The sequence below is a fragment of the Phascolarctos cinereus genome, unplaced genomic scaffold (assembly GCF_003287225.1).
Source record: "Phascolarctos cinereus isolate Bilbo 61053 unplaced genomic scaffold, phaCin_HiC Scaffold_8;HRSCAF=390, whole genome shotgun sequence".
Classification (NCBI taxonomy): Eukaryota; Metazoa; Chordata; class Mammalia; order Diprotodontia; family Phascolarctidae; genus Phascolarctos; species Phascolarctos cinereus.
The window spans coordinates 21,681,428-21,697,172 of record NW_027556291.1 but is presented as its reverse complement, the minus strand read 5'-3'; the positions used below and the strand labels follow the sequence as shown (position 1 = coordinate 21,697,172).

General features: G+C 38.9%; 1 protein-coding gene across 1 annotated transcript in view; it reads left to right on the top strand.

Moving 5' to 3' along the window:
• Positions 1-15,745, top strand: part of LOC110193009 (connector enhancer of kinase suppressor of ras 2-like) — a 556,515-nt gene that overhangs the window by 113,478 nt on the left and 427,292 nt on the right. The gene's annotated exons all lie outside the window — the stretch shown is intronic.

Sequence of the window (15,745 nt, the reverse complement as noted above, 5' to 3'; positions counted from 1 at the left end):
CCTCACCTATTCTGACTTCTCTCTTAACTGCCTTGTCTCTTTCCCTGTTTATTTATTTCCCTGTTCAGCTTAATATATTTCTATACCATGCTCTGTGTGTGTGTGTGTGTGTGTGTGTGTGTGTGTGTGTGTGTGTGTATGTTTTCAACCTTCCTCTGTCTGGTTCAGATAAAAGTGAAATTCATGGGATGAATGTTCCCCCCACCCCTTCCTCCATATTTGCACACTCTTTATGTCATATATCTCTATTATATGAAATAATTAGTTCTTTTCTCTTCTTCTTTTCTTCTCCAGTATAGTTCCATATCCTTTGCATTTTCTTCTTCTGAGACAGTCAAAACAGATTAGAATCACCTCTAGAGGGCCCTCTGTCTATCTTGTTTCACTTTCTCTGTGATCCTTGAAAAATAGGGTTCTAAGAGGACACTTGTTTCTCTTCTATTAGAATATAAACAATTCATCCTCACATAGTCCTCTCCAATGGATCAAATGTGTGTATCTTTCTATGTTTCTCTTGCCTAATGTGTTTCCACTTCAAAGTATTAACTCAGTTCTGGCCTTTTCATAGGAAATGCTTGGAAATCTTCTATTTCATTTAAGTTCTATTTTTTTTCTCCTCTTGGATTATACTCAGTTTGGAGGAGGTTATTGTTTATTGTAAACTTTTTATCTTGTCCTTTTGGATTATTATATTCCAAGCTCTCCTCTTCTTTATAGTAGCAACTGTCAAATCTTATGAGATCCTGACTATGGCTCCTTGATAATTAAATGTTTTTTTTATTGTTTGCAGTACTTTTTTCTTTGGCCTGGAAACTTTGGATTTTAATTGAGATATTGCTAGGGGTTTTCTCTTTGTGGCTTATTTCAGAAGGTGACCAATGAATCTTTCTAGTTTAATTTTGCCTTCTGTTTCTAAGAGATATGAATAGTTTTCATTTACTATTTTTTAAAATATGAACTGCAAACATTTTTTGTTTACTTATTTTCAGGTACTGCCTGGCCTGAAGTCAGGAAGACTCTGAGTTCAAATCTGGCCCCAAACACTTACTAGCTATGTGACCCTGGGCAAGTCACTTCACCTTGTTTGCCTCAGTTCCTCATCTGTAAAATAAGCTAGAAAAGGAAATGGCAAACTACTCTAGTATCTTTGCCAAGAAAACCCCAGATGGGGTCATGGAGAGTTGGACACAACTAAAAACAAACTGAACAAAGTCTGATGGATCTTAGAGTATCTCTCCTTAACCAGTGTTCCAGTTTATTTGTTTTTCACTTCATACCTAGAATTTTATTGGGATTTTTTCTGGTCTTTTAATTTTGCTTTACTATTATTTGTTGTCTCATGAAGTCATTTAGTCTTTGGCTTGTTCTAATTTTCAGGGAGTTTAGTTCTTATTTAAGGTTTATCACTCTCTGTTCTGAGGTATTAATTCTCCTTGCCATTCTTTTCTCTCTAATTATTTCCACTCTGTATCTCTTTTTCATATCTGCTAGGTATCCGTGTGTTCCTTATGGCTAGGACATTCTTTCCTCTAAGTCTCTACTTAGACTTGTTGTGCAATAGCCCTCTTTTTTTGGGCTTCACTCAGTTCAAGGCATTTCTTTCTTTGCTGTGTTAGGGGTTTTCTTCTGTTCAGTCACATCCGCCTTTCTTTCTTCTTTGGGGGCTTGTACTTTGGTCAAACTCTGCTCTTGTACTCCTGGATGATGTAGGAAGGCCCTGCTTGATTCTGAGTATTGTGGCTAGACTAGGATCCACTTTCTGCTGGAGTTGTCTCCTGCTGTTTTAGGTCCAGGCTAGCTGAACGCTAGCTAATGGTCATGGGCTGATGGGATACCATCTTGGACACAGACTGCCCACTTTGTCCACTGCTGTAGGACCAGGATATTTCACATTCACCTTCCATCTAATCTGGTTTGTTTCTGCTTAGGGCTTTTGTACTGTTCTTTCAGATTTTTTGTGTAGTCCTGCACTGGATGGAAGAGTTTAACAACTGATTCTCTTTGGTTCTCTTTATTATTGTTCCTTCTGATGCATTTTTAGGGCTTTACTGAGATATTTGTATGTGATCTGGCCTCCTCTAGGTCCTAACATAGCTACTATCTCCCCACAGTCCTCTTAGGAAAGACCAAAATAGAAGTTACAACTAGGGGACCCAGGCTTGCCTGAGTCCACACATATGCTGTATCTGTCACATACTCACAGTTTGTCATTTCTGCCAGGGTGGGAGGATATCCCACCCCACCCCCAATCTGTCTAGGGAAAGAGACTTGAAGACTCCTGTTATTTTGGTGTTGGCAGATATAAAGAGAAGAGGGAGGCAGATGGCAGGTCGCTCCCTTTTAAATATCTACTAAGTCATCAGCTATTCTTGCTCATTGACCAATAAGGGTATTACATCACCACCTGAAATTACAAAGCATTTTAGCCTTGAATTACACATGGTCCTGGAATTCCTTGAAGTTTCCAAGGGAGCTCTGGCATTCAGTCACTAGGATGGCCCCTATAGACACGTTCCTACTCACATTCCAACCCTTACTAAATATAGTATTTTCATTATTGGTATTTTATTAGCATTGTACCATAAAATTTTTAGAAAAGGTACAGTTTGGGAAATTCAAATGATTAGTTTTTACTAGGAATAGGTATCAATGTTTATAGGTAAATTTTTTTTAATATGAACTCTACTGAGTTAATATGAAATTCATTGCTATTTGTTTTTTTATGAACAAATCTTTATTTTTATCCATGGAAGTTATAAAGGGCTAAAAAATCCATCAGGATCAATAGATAACAAGAGAAAGAAAAACAAGGTAGTAAAATTGCCCAACTTCTCAATAGTTATTTCCCCTTTTGAATACTGTTTCCCCTCCTGAAAAATGAAGGCTTTGGATTCCATTAGGAATTCAGAGATCCATCAGGATCTTTAAGATCCCTTCAGGTCCCAATATTCTGTTTGTTCTTTGAGCAAGTCTGTGGGTGTTATTGACTCAGGCTAATTTAGAGTAACTGTTTGATTTTAGTGTTACCAGGAAAAGGTTCCTTTTCCATAATTCTCCTCACCCGCACATCTACTCCCTTTGCTAAAGAGATGAACCCTGTTGAAGTTCATGTTTTTTGGAAGGCTAATTCATTAAGTCATTATCGACCATCATTGGCATCTTATCTTAGATTGGTTTGTTAGATTATTTAGCCAACTGACCTGCAGCATTTGAGGAGGTGGGACAAAGGACTGGTAAATTTCTATATGGGAAGGGAGAGAGAAAAAACTGGAGTGTAGTAGTTAAAGAAAAGCGCCATAGTAAGAGGACCACAACATCCAGAAGGCAGTTGGTACCTAATGGAAGGGAGCTAAGAGTCATAAAGGAGTCCAAAAGGAAAATAGAAATGTGTTGATGACAAACTATTTGCTTCTCAGTTTTATTTTGGGACGATTCTACCTATGATGATTCAAAAGTCAATGATAGCTTAGCTCAAAAAGTCTGCTATTTTGTGTGGGAGAACTTGTGAAAAGCTCTTGAAGGAATTCACAGGCTATTCCTGCTCACGAATCTCTTAGAAAGGCTGATGTTCAGTAAATTAATGATGACCAGGTGGCCATCCCTGAAAATGTGAACTTATTTGGTTTGTTTTTATTGATTGCCCAAATCTGACACTTGTCAGGTAAATATGTGATCATAAGATAGAATAAAAAGCTTGTTTCTTAGTGAGAGAGAAAATGGATTGTACTGTTACTTTTTTTTTTTTTGATAGCCTCTTGTTGCTGGAAATTCTTCCATGTTAACTTTGTAACTTTGTTAATGTGGAAATTTGCCCAGCCTTCTTTTGGGAGGCTGTCCTATCATGCCTTGGCTTTTTAACTTGTGAGGCAGTCCCCAGTGGTCTCTGATTTTAATTTGCTTAATTTATGGAATCTCTTAAAGATCTATGCAAATGAGAGAACCTAGCTTAGTACTAATATTAGCACAGGACTGTGCAGAAAGTGGGAGACTGTTTTGTGAGACCTTAAGCAAGTTATTTTCTCTTCTTTAGACCCAGGTTTCCTCCTCTGTAAAATAAAAGGATTAAACTAGATGATCTGTTAGATTCATCCCCCATTTAACATTCTATGATTTCTGTGATTTCTATGATTCACTAAGTGACTACACTTCAAAGAGAAAAATCTGCGTTTTAGGGGAAATGAAGGTATTTCTCACATTGAGTTGGGTCTGGAACATTAGATTGGAAACGGTTAGATCTTAGATCTTTTTCCTATTTAAATGTAAACATTTAAAGCAGTTTATTTGTGTATGTTTGTGTAATATTTTACAATATAATATTATATTATTTTTATACTCTTTTAACTGGCTGGAATCCATTGTTGGTAGCTGTATAAAAAGAGTTTGAGAGAAAGAGTAGAGATGAGTAATGTTTGGCTACTGTTGTACTTAAAAAACAAACTTATCACATCCTGTTCAGAAGCTAGTGATTTTGCATTTCTCTGGGAAACAATAAAAGATTTTTGGTTTTTTCAGACCCCCTATTCATTGCAGAAGTGTCTCCTTCCCCTACAATATATGTTTAGTACTTTACTTACTAGAAAGTTGCTTAGCAAAATTTTAACCCAGTTTCAAATGGTAGACTCATTTAGAGTAGGGAAAACAGTTAAATTTTTCATAGGGGGAAGAAGTTAAATACTATGTATTTATTTTAATCACAAGGCTAAGTTTGCTTCTTCTCCATTTTGCACCTTAATGCTTTTTGCTTCTTGTTTGCTTTTGGAAGAGGTCAAAGTTGTGAACACATGGTCTATTGATCTTCCTGGAATTAGGTTCTTGGAGGGAATAAAAGTTGTATTTTTCTTTTTCCTTCTCAGTGGTAACCTGAATGCTTTTAGATGTCTTTTTTTGTTATAATTCAAGACTACAAAAGATCTTAGAAGAATCACAATTGCAGTTGATCCGAAGGGCACCAGAGAAGTACATTCATGAGAAGTCTCATACAAGATATCAGCTGATGTATCTACAGCCAGGTCTGCTAAAATGAGAGATAACAGACAGAAAACCTGAATGCAGCCCTGGAAACATTAAAAAAAGGAAAAAAAAATAAACCAAACCAGAAAGGCCTCTAGCAGATTAGTAGGTCCTCTGTGGATGATTTATAGAAAAATGAAAACAAGAATCACATAGGATCTGAAGGTGTGGAGAGGTTGGGATCTGTACCAATGGAAAGAGGACCTCCACCAATGAGGGCACAGATCCTTTAAGCATATTAGATATAAAGCACAATGCTAGGTACTGTTAGAGAAGCAGACTAGGCTGTAGGAGGTAAATGCCTACTCCTAAATGTGGGTGTGACTACTTCTATACATTAATAAGGGACTGTTCATACCCCTTGGAAATTCAGCAGCAAAGCGATGGCCCTTAACTCCTGCCCCCCTCCTCCCCTTTCCTGTTATGTACACAGAAGAAAGTTTCTTGGCAGGCAGTAAAAGGGAGTTTCTTATCTTTAGGACAGAGTGATTTTGTGCTAGAGAAGGCTCTTCAATGAAGAACTCAAAGCCCATTACTTCTCTCGTGAAAGTTTCCTGTTTAAGGAGGTGGTTTTGCATGTCCTGACTTGGGGAATGATTTACTGTCTCTCACATTTGTGATGGATCCTTAGGAAAGATGCCCAGCTCAGAAATTTCAGTTTGGTATTTGTGTGTGGCCTTTGCAGTGTTGCCTGCCATCACTGTTGAACTGCCTTCATTTCCCCCCAGGCATCAGGGAGCAGGTGTTATAAATAGAACCTGTCCAAGACGTGTTGAGCAGCAAACCTTCCTGGGCTTGTGGCGGCAGCTGCTGCTGTGTTTATTACTGTCTGAGCTTTTACTATCTGGGGCTCCACGCTCTGCGCACACTAGAGAACGCCCATTTCACACTTCCCACCTAGAGGGGATTCAGGGTGATACACTCTGGATGGAACACATGCCAGCAAAGTGCTCCATGGACTTTTTTTCTTAAGCAAAAATGGCTGAGTAAAGACTTAGAAACATGACCTCCAATTTCAGAAGTTAAACATTGAAGAGCTTGAGCCAGATTCCTTTATGTCTCTGTGTAACCTGGGCTTCTTTTCAGAGGAAACCTGAAAAGCTGAAGGCATGGATGTGCTTTGTTTCCTTTGAGGTCTGGGCAGAATGGAGAGTTGGGAAAGTCCTGCAAAGGAAAAGCAAATTGATAGGGTTATAGAAAACACAGGACAAACGAAGGAGCTTGAGAATATTCCAGCCAAAGAACGTCATCAGGGGTTGGCTTTAGGTAGGAAGTGTGAATATGAGGTTTCTATAGTGGTTATCTGGACTTAGTGAAAGCTCAGGACGGTGGGTATTGCCACTACCTTAACCATATTGCACATTTTAATTTCTTTTAGAGGATGGGAAAACATGCATAATTTTATTGTGGAACTTGATATCAAAAGGGGATTCACTTTACAGAAATCTGGGTTGTTACCAACTTTGTTATGGTATAGTTATATAACCCAAGAGATAACTTCTTTGTATGGGTGTGCCAACATCTGCATCTGTCTGTTTTAAACTTTTGGAGCAAGGTGTTTATGTAAGCATAAAAACCTGTTGGTTTGATGAGCATTTCCTACTGATAAACATAGGCCCTGGGCAAAATTGCAAGGTAAAAGTTAATATTTGCCTTCCCATCAAATTCTCTTCCTCTCTTGGCATCTTTCATCTTCTCATTCCTTCTCAAACCTCCCAGGGCTCCCTCTACCATATCTGTTGAGAACTTTTCTTCATATTTCACTGAAAAAAATGAGGACATTCTCCAAAAGCTCCTTTTTCTCTCCTCTTCCTCATCTTATGTCACCCAGATGCCTTCCCAAACTATCTTATCTTTTACCTCTGTTTCACACGAAGAGATGGCCTTTCCTCTTGTAAAAGTTAATACATCCACATGCATAAGTGATCCTATTCCATCCCATCTTCTCCAGCAGATTGTCCCCTCTACCATCCTTACTCTCTAATCTTCAGTTGTGTCCTATCCACTGGCTGCTTCTCTGCTGCCTACAAACGCACTCATATCCCCACTCCCACCCCCCACAGTTCTCAGGAAACTCCCTTGATCTGTCCATTCCTGCTAGCTATTATCCTATATCTCTCTTCTCTTTCATGACTAAACTCTTTGAGAAGTCCATCTATGATTGATGCTTCTACTTCCTTTCATCTTACTCTCTTCTTAACTCTCTGCAGTCTGGCTTCTAATCTTATCTTTCAACTGAAATTGTTCTCTCCAAAGTTATGAATGATTTCTTAATTGTCAAATCTAATGGCCTTTTCTCAATCCTCATACTTCTTGGCCTCTCTGCAGCTTTTGATGCTGTCAATCACTCCCTTTTCCTTGACACCTTCTCTTTAGATTTTCTTGACATTACTAGGTCTCAGTTCTCCTCCTGCCATTCTGACTGCTCTTTCTCAGTCTCTTTTGCTGGTTCTTCATCCAGGCCATGTCCACTAACCAGGGGTGTCCCGCAAGGCTCTGTCCTGGGTCCTCTTCTCCCTCTATGCTATTAAACTTGATGCTCTCATAATCCCTTATGGATTCAATTACTGTCTTACTGCAGGGTATTCTCACATTTACTTATCCAGCTCTAATCTCTCTCATTGACTTCCAGTCTTGCATCTCCACCATCCCATTGGATATCTTGCAGACATCATGAACTCAACATGTCTGAAACTGAACTAATTATCTTCCCCCTCTTCTCTCCAAACCCTCTCCTCTTGCAGTTTCCTGTTAGTGTTTAGGACACCACCATCACAACTTAGTTTCATCCTCAACTCCTCATTTGCTCTTCCCTCCCCTCTCTCCCAAATCCAATCTATTTCGGAGGTCTGTCAGTTTTATCTGTGAAACATCTCTAGTTTATGCCCCCTTCTCTCTGGCACTGCTACCACTTTAGTGTAGGCCCTAACACTTTGACTGTTGTAGTAGTCTACTGTTTGGTCTCACTGCTTTAAGTCTTTCCTTACTACAGTCCATCCTCCATTCAGCTCTCAAATTAATTTTCCTAAAGTGCAGATCTGATCATATCACTCCCTTATTCACTCCCTGTCACCTCCAGGATCAAGTATAATATCTTCTGTTTGGCATTGAAATCGCTTCACAAGGTAGCCGTCTCCTATGCTTTTCAGTCTTCTTATACCTGAAAGCCCTCAACGTATGGTTCAATCCAGTGATACTGGCCTCTATTCTTTTTGAACATGACACTCTATCTCCCTACTGTGAATTTTCATGAGTTGTTCTCTATGCCCTCTTCATCTTTGCCACTTAACTTCCCCGGCTTTCTTCAAACCTCAGTTAAGATCCCATCTTCTGTAAGAAGTTCTTTCTTATCCCTCTTAATGCTAGTGCCTCCCATTTCCTGATTACCTCCAAATTATCCTTTATTTGTTTATACATAGTTGTTACAGGGGTATGCTAGAGCCAATTTAAACCACCTGGTCAGAGCTGATTATTAAAATTTCACTGTGACCATTTACAGCTTGGAAATTAGCCAATGCTACAAATTAGAGTTCGATTTATTGTTTTGTTGATTGTTTAGATTTAAGAAAGTGATGTGATGGAGAAAAGGCTAATAATGCTGATTAAACTTAAAAGTATGTCATTTGTACATTCCCTCTCTCCACACAGAGCTTGTTGTTAAACATTGACTAGGGGTTGTTACCTCCTGGTTGTTTGCATTTGTTATTTTCCTCCATTATATTGTAAGCTTCTTGAGGTCAGGGACTATTTTTGGCTTTTTTTTTTTTATCTGCGGAGCTTAGCTCAGTGCCTAGCATACAGTAGACACTTAATAAAAGCTGGATGACTTCCACAGCCCACTTAGGTCCCATTCTCATAGAGCTTTGCCTCTTATAAGCTCTAATTGTTGGAAAGATAGATGATTAGGTAATCACTTTTGAGGTGTCAATGTTGGCCAATGGTTTGAATTATTATCTGTCCCAGAAGCATTTGCTTTTCAATGGAAGCTCTGAACAATATAAGCCTTCAGGACCTAAAAAATGAATTTCAAGATGTGGAATTTCTAGTAGATTGTCATTCTTGTCCACATAGGAAGGCTTCCCCCTCCTTACTCTACCTATGAATGCATAATATCAGCCCTGGCCATTAGTGAATGACTCTCCCATCCAGAAGGGACTCCAGATAGTTTGAATGAGTGCTTTGTGATTCAGATTTCAGTGGAGGCTCTCATGAAGAAAGAAACTGGCATAATATGAGATTTTTCATTCAGTTGGTCACTGGTCTCTTTCCCTTGGCTAATTTTGGAGTGTTGGGCTGTTAACACTTGTGGTGACTCTCTCAAGGCAGTCTTGTGAGCCCACTCTTTTCACCTGACTCTTATTCACTTTTACCATTCATTAAAGACTTAGTGTGAGCACTGTGTTTGGTGGGGTGTAGAACATGATACATAGCCAAAGAAGCCTGTTTCAATAGGGTAAGCATTGGGAGTTGCCTTAGTTGATGCCCCCTAGTCATGAAACCCCTTACAGTCAGCACTCCAGCTGAGTCTGGCATCAAATATTCATTAAAAAGTAGAAAAGCCATCATTTAGCTTTGGACCTTCCACTTCCCTCGGCTAAGACTCCAGATCCCTGGAAATTCATTCCAACTTGGGAGTAACCCTGTGACTTCTAGGAGGGGAGGGCACAAGAGACTTGTTTGCTTTTAGTAATCAATATTACTATGACTAGGTAAATGGGGCTATTTGATATCATTTAGTAAATGATTTTTTTCAAAAATTTCATTTGGCCCTATAGTCTCTCCTCAAAATGCTAGATAATTTCTTTCATCAGGAAATTTTTGATGATGGAGTACATTAAATAAGGATAACACTTGCACTGCTTTTGTAAACCTTAGATTGGTATATAAATGTGACATTAATATTGTATAAAGGTGAGTCTCTACTTATTTAATACTTCAAGGATCTGTGATTTCATAGACATAGGTACACTGATACAGACTGTAATCTACCTATGCCTTAGTAACATATGTTGTCTGTGAGTTGCTTTGGCTCCAAAAATCCATTACTTGGGTGCACTTAGCCAGGCCAGACTCATTCTCGTTCTAGCTTGGTGGGACCTGCCAGATCTTTGTCCACCAGATCCCAGAGCCAGTTCTGAGGCACAGGAGTGGAATGTTATTATTACAATAAAAATCTAGTGGTAAGATAATGTTTGTTCTTACTCTTTGTACCAAAGTCACTGCTTAATTAAGCTCTTGATCTGCTTCAGGCCAGAACTGATGCTTTTAATTGGTTATATCATACAGGCTGGCTTGATGCTGATTCAAAGTTGAAAGTTTGAATAACAGCAGTGATCCATAGGGATCTGGACTTGCCTTTCCTCCTTGGAACCACAGGATCTAGGATGTGGAAGCAACATCGGAGACCATCTGGTCCAATCCATGCTTGAATAAGAGTTTCTTCTGTATCAATCAATCAATCACCAAGTATTTATTAAGGGTCTCTAGTACATGTCAGGTACACTGTGCTAGGTGCTCAGCATACAAAGAAAGAAGTGAAATGGTCCCTGCCCTCAAGGAGTTTGCATTCTCTCAGGAGAAACAACATGTACATAAGCATAGGTTAAATAAATACAAGATAAATGAGGGAGAGAAGAGCAATAACACCTAGGGCTGAGGAACAGAGATAGGGACCAAGGAAGGCTTCATGTGGAAGATGTTGCCTGAGTAGAGTTTTTAAAGGAACAAGGGATTCTGAGAAGTGGAGATGCAGTGCTAGTGTGTTCTAGGCATGGGAGACAGCTAGTGCAAAGGAACAAAAAAAAAGAAGGTGGAGCCTCATGTGTAAGGAATGGCAAGAATGCCAGTTTGGCTGGACTCTCAGATATGGGATGCATAACAAGGCTGGGAAGAGGGAAAGCTCATGAGTTCAGTTTGGGACATACTGAGTTTGACATGCCTTTAGGACAACTAGTTTGAAATACCTGATAAGCATTGGAAATACCGGGCTGGAGCTCAGGACTAGATCTAGATGTATAGAACCGGGACTCATCTACACAGAGATACTCATTAAGCACATGGGAGCCTATTGAGATGGCCAAGTGAGAGAATAAGGAAAGAAAAGATCAGGGCCCAGGACAGAGTCTTGAGACACATCCACATTTAGGGGGCCTGCTGTGGATGATGAACCAGCAAAGCAGATGGAGAATGAGTGGAGAGACAAATAGGAAAAGCAGGAGAGAGAAGACTATCACAAACACCCATAGAAGAGTGAATACGTCCCTGATAAATGATCGTCCAGTGTATACTGAAGGTTTCAAGATCTTGGCTGAAGGAGAATCTACTTTATACTGTAGCGACTCATTCCAGTTTTAAATAGCTTTCATTGCTTGAAGATTTTTCCTGAATTTGCCTCTGCAACTTACACCCCTTACTCTAAATTCTGCCCTGTAGGACCAAGCAAAATGAGTTGAATTGTTTTTTCCACATAAGAACCCATAAGATACTTGAAGACAACTATCATGTTACCCCTGAATCTTCTCTTCTTCAGGCTAAACATTACAATTCCTTCAGCTGATTCTTATATGGCATGATCTCTGAGTCACTCACTGTCCTGGTCACACTCCTCTGGATGCTCTGCAACTTATAAATGCCCTTGTTACGACGTGGTACCCAGAACCGAATACAGTATTCCAGGTAGGGTCTGACGAAAGGAGAGGACATTGGGATCATGGCTAATTCTGCACACTACCTCTCCTGATGGAACTTAATGTTGAATTAGCATTTTGGTTAACATATCACGTTGTTGACTCAGCCTGAGACCCCTCAAACCCTTGCTCAAATTTCCATTCTCTCTGACTAGAAGGTCTTAGAAGGCAACCAGAAGGCAACCAGAGCATGGAAAGTGTGCATGGTTGTGCTCAATTAATCAATCAATCAGCAAGCCTTAATTAAGTGCCTACCATATGCCCAGCACAAAGCCCAGCACAAAGACAAACAATCCTTTCTTGCAGTAAGCTTAGATTCTAATAGGGGAGACAAGAAGTACGTATAAAATATATACACAGCATAAACAGAAAGCTAACAAATACAATTATATTCAAAGTAGTTAAAGTAGTTTGAACTGGTTGGTGCTAATAGTTGGGAGAGTCAGGAGAGAATGATATAGAAGATGGGGCCTGAGCTGTATTTTAAAGGAAGAGGGCTGGTGCTAAAAATGAAGTGATGGTAAAGAGAGAGTGCTCTGAAAATGGCAGGCGAATAACCTGCCTGCAGGACCCTGGACTGTGTTGAAATGAAGGGAGAGAGAAACTCTGATATATATTTTACTAATTAAAAGCCCAGTCAGGGTTTCCATGTGTTAGCAGAAGACTCCTAGAGGGCTTAGTTTTGTGTAAGGTCCAGCAATAATCTCTGTGTAGCCTGAACTACTCTCCAAAACTGCCTTAGATACTCCTTCTTCCAAGTTACAGATATTTCTCTCCTGAGATGCCAGGAGTTGATCAGACTGGTAACAAAATGGCAAGCCTGCTCTAGGCTCACCAGCCTTATAAACTAAGTGTCTGTTGTTCTCTGTGTTATCAGGTCTAAAAGTCAAGTTAGTACTGTGGTATTTTATAAAGCCATGCAAAGTGCGTAACAGTTTTTCTTTCTTCTTGTAAAAACCGAAGATAGTTATAATTTTTTTAAAAATTACCTTGATTTCTAAATGTATGAAGATTTAAAAAGATAGAGGAAAAAAATAGAGTTTGGCAAAAGTAACCAACACATCAACAAAGTCTTAAAAAATTTGCAATGGTCTACATTCATAGCCCCATACCTCTTCCAAAGGGGTGAGAGGTACATGTTTTCATCTCTTCTTTGAGGCCAAACTTGGTCATTATAATTACAAAGCATTCATTTGATTTGTTTTTCTATGTGCATTATTATAGTTCTTGTATATACATAAATTGGTTCCTAGTTCTACTTAGTTCACTTCGCATCAGTTCACATGCATCTTCCTATGCTTCTCTGAATTCTTTATATCATTTCTTAAAGCACAGTACTATTCTTTTGAATTTCTGCATCACACCTTGTTTAGCCATTCTCCAATCAGCGGGCATCTACTTTGTTTCTAGTTCTTTGCTACTACAAAAAGTGTTATTAATATTTTGGTGATTATAGGGCCGTTCTCTTTGTATTTGACCTTCTTGGGTTATAAGCCCTGAAGTGAGATCTCTGAGGCAAAGAGTATTGGCATTTTAGACCTTTTTTTTTTTTTAGCATAATTCCAAAGAGCTTTCCAGAATAGTTGAACCAATTGACAGTTCCACCTGTCTTGTTGTGAGAACTGTTTATTTATATTGTTTGATTACTAACCCATTAAGAAACAGCTTTTGGTCTTACATGTTTGTGGCAGCTTCTAGATCCTGAATCTCAGGCCCTTATTATTCTATGTGAAGCAAAGATGTCCCCCTCCGCCCATTAATAACTTCATTGCTTATTCCATTGGCATTGATTTTGTAACTGAAAAACTTTTCATAAGCTCAAAGAATCATAGATTCAGTGCAGGAGGCCATCTAATATTACACATGAGAAAACTGGGGCACAAAGTGGTTAAATGACTTGCCCATGGTCACAAGGCAGTAAATAACAAAAGCAGAATTTGAACCAAGTTTCTGTAACTTCAGATACAATTTTCCTTCTGCTATTTCATACTTTAACGTAATAAAAATATGTTTCATCTTTTATTTTGCCTCTATCCCTTGTTTGCTCAACAACTCTACCCCTAGTATTAGTTGTAAAAGGTATTTTATCTGGTTCTCTTCTATTTTTTAATGTGTGCCCTTTAATTTTCAGGTTGTATATCCACTTTGAGCTTATTGTGGAAGATGGGATAACATATTAGTCTAAACCTAATTTCTGCCACATTGCTTTCCAGTTAGATAGGGAACTCTTCTCCCAATAATTTATGTTGTCTAGTTTATCAAAAACACTGGGTTGCTGAGTTTTATTGTTTGTGATTCTCCTTTCTTTAGTCCCTTCCATTGATCTGCTTTTCTGTTTTTCAAATAGTACCCAATAATTTTAATGATTATTGTTCTTCCCTCTGTTTACCCACTCATCCTGCCCCTCTATCTGACACTGACTAATGTGAAATATCACTTGAAGTAAATCCTGTTTTGTTTCAAGTTGCAGTTCTTCCTTCCTTTTACCACACATATACACAAAGCCTCCTTGAATTAGACTATGTATAGCAGGCAAACTTACAATGTATCCCTTCGCTGTAGTATTTCTTTCTGTGATAATCCCTACTTAATTTCATCAACCCTCTACTCTCCTTCATATATACTTCTAATAACCAAATTCTGTCTGCCCTTGAGAGCATGCAGAGTGCTTTGCTTATTTAAAAATGCTTTATATAACACCTACTACGTGCCAGGCACTGTGCTAAGTGCTTTTTGCTAATATTATCTCATTTGATCTTCACAACAGTCCTGGGAAGTAGGTGCTGTTATTATCCCCTTTTTGTGGATGAGGAAGCTGAGGCAGATAGAGGTTCGGTGACTTGCCCAGGATCACAAAGTTAGTGTCTGAGGCCAAATTTGAACTCTGGTCTTCCCAACTCCAGGCACAGGTCCTATCCACTGGACTAACTAGTTTCTACTTTGCTATCTATTTAGGTCATCTCCTTCATTACCAATGTCAAGTTTAGGAGTTTGCATCTTATTTGATAAGCGCTGGGAAGTCAAGAGAAGGACACAATCAGAGCTGTACTTTAGAAAAAAATTAAAATATTATGAAGTTCCTGGCTTTTTATTGTGAGTAAACTTTGGATCAAGTGCATTTGAATTGCTGATAAACAAAACTGTGATGAAACCTGATAGTTGAACACTCCATTAGTCTCTGCCACCAGTTCACTCACCCGTTCTTAACCCCAAGTTGATGGCTGCACCAACAAAGGTGATTGCTGACAGTGGAGTTGACCATCTTTTAGTTATGCTTGGGAAATCAGAGTGTATCCTGTAGTTAAATTTGTATTAAAGAATAAGTGCCCATTTTCTACGTGGAATTAATCTTTTATCCATTTACCCATCTATCTATTTACTTACTCCTCAACATATGTGTGAAGGAAGCTGTCTTTTGAAATCTAATGCTAAGAGCAATGACAGCAACCCACAAGTTTCTCCCTGCAATTCTGAAGGGCTGCAATTGCATAAATTAGAAAGGTCCAAATCACTCATCCTTGCACCCTTGGATCTATCACATTGGCTTCCAGGGGCCATGTTTCTTTTTGGTCATAATTTGACATTACTCCCCCTTCCCAAAGTATTTGTTCTCCTATAAGCACTGAGCCAAAAGCTGCTTTAATATTCTCAGTCCAGTTGTACTGCAGAACTGTAACTAAAACTACCTGACTAATCTTCTTATCCCAGCAAAAAGCTATTTGTATTTCTGCCCAATGTGAAAAGTCACGTTACAACCAACAGTGTGTGTGCAAGGCTACTGACACCCAACTACTGGGTTTCCAGAGTGGAATAATTAAGAGACAAGTCATAATTCACTCTCTGTTAAATCCTCTTAGAGGAGAAACAGAGTGTGAAAATGTGTAGTGGTTGGCAAAATTAGTTACTATGAGAACTACACATGCTCTTTGCCATTCACTCATGGGTCATTTTTTTTTTCATGGACTAGAAATTTTTTAGAAGCATCAGTGTTCTTTAAACACATACTCTTGCTTCTGTAGGTTTTTTTAAAATTGTTTTAGTTTTTAACT